The sequence below is a fragment of the Nanorana parkeri genome, unplaced genomic scaffold, assembly GCF_000935625.1.
Source record: "Nanorana parkeri isolate BGI_ZX_2015 unplaced genomic scaffold, ASM93562v1 scaffold379, whole genome shotgun sequence".
Classification (NCBI taxonomy): domain Eukaryota; kingdom Metazoa; phylum Chordata; class Amphibia; order Anura; family Dicroglossidae; genus Nanorana; species Nanorana parkeri.
The window spans coordinates 188,609-189,450 of record NW_017306647.1 but is presented as its reverse complement, the minus strand read 5'-3'; positions in this window follow the sequence as shown (position 1 = coordinate 189,450).

The window sequence follows — 842 nt, the reverse complement described above, 5'->3', positions numbered from 1 at the left end:
ACCCCCCCCCCACTCTTTTTCCTTTGTTCTCTCTCCCTCTTCTGGGACTCATGTTATCATGTTTTTTAACACATACCAATATGGAATGTTGTATTTCTGAACTGAGTAGACGTTAGTAATTTTGTATCAAGGGTGCTCCAAACTGACTCCGTTAGGTTGCTCATTATAGTCTCCTCGCCTACAATGTACTACAGGACCAACCAAGTATATTATCAGTTACATATGTTGATCACCTGTATGCTCAGTGATATGTATAATGCATGGTCCCGTAGCTATGTATACGGACCCACGTTTGTGAAAAACCCGAATAAAAACTTTGAAATAGAAAGGGGCTCCTGATGTGACTCTCATACAAAAGCAAGGCTTTGAAGTGAACGGCGACTCTGATATTAAAAGGGAGACCCCATTTTAGCCTGGGGTGCTGCGAGATTTTGTATATTTAAAAAAAGAAGTTGAGAAACGCTGACTTATTGTACAATAAAACTTACTGTAGCCTTATTGTATCAAGCTACTGCCGTGTTCTGGCTCCCCCTTGTGGCATGAGGAGCTTTCACTATATATGTGAGAACAGAATCTCTAATAAGTACCAGTCCCTCCTCCACTCAATTGATCCCGCATAGCTTCATGAGGTCATGGCACTGGTCAGGGCACTGGTTGAGTTCCAATAAAGTTGATTCTAGGAAAGTGACTTCATCGTTTTGTGGTCCATCTCGATCCTGGGATCTCAATATCTATGTGAGACCCGGAAGGAGCACAAAACACTCATATTAAGAGTGCAGAAGTGGATTTCATCAATTCTACAAATAGCAAAAATATAACAAAGGAAACCAACATGTTTTGGG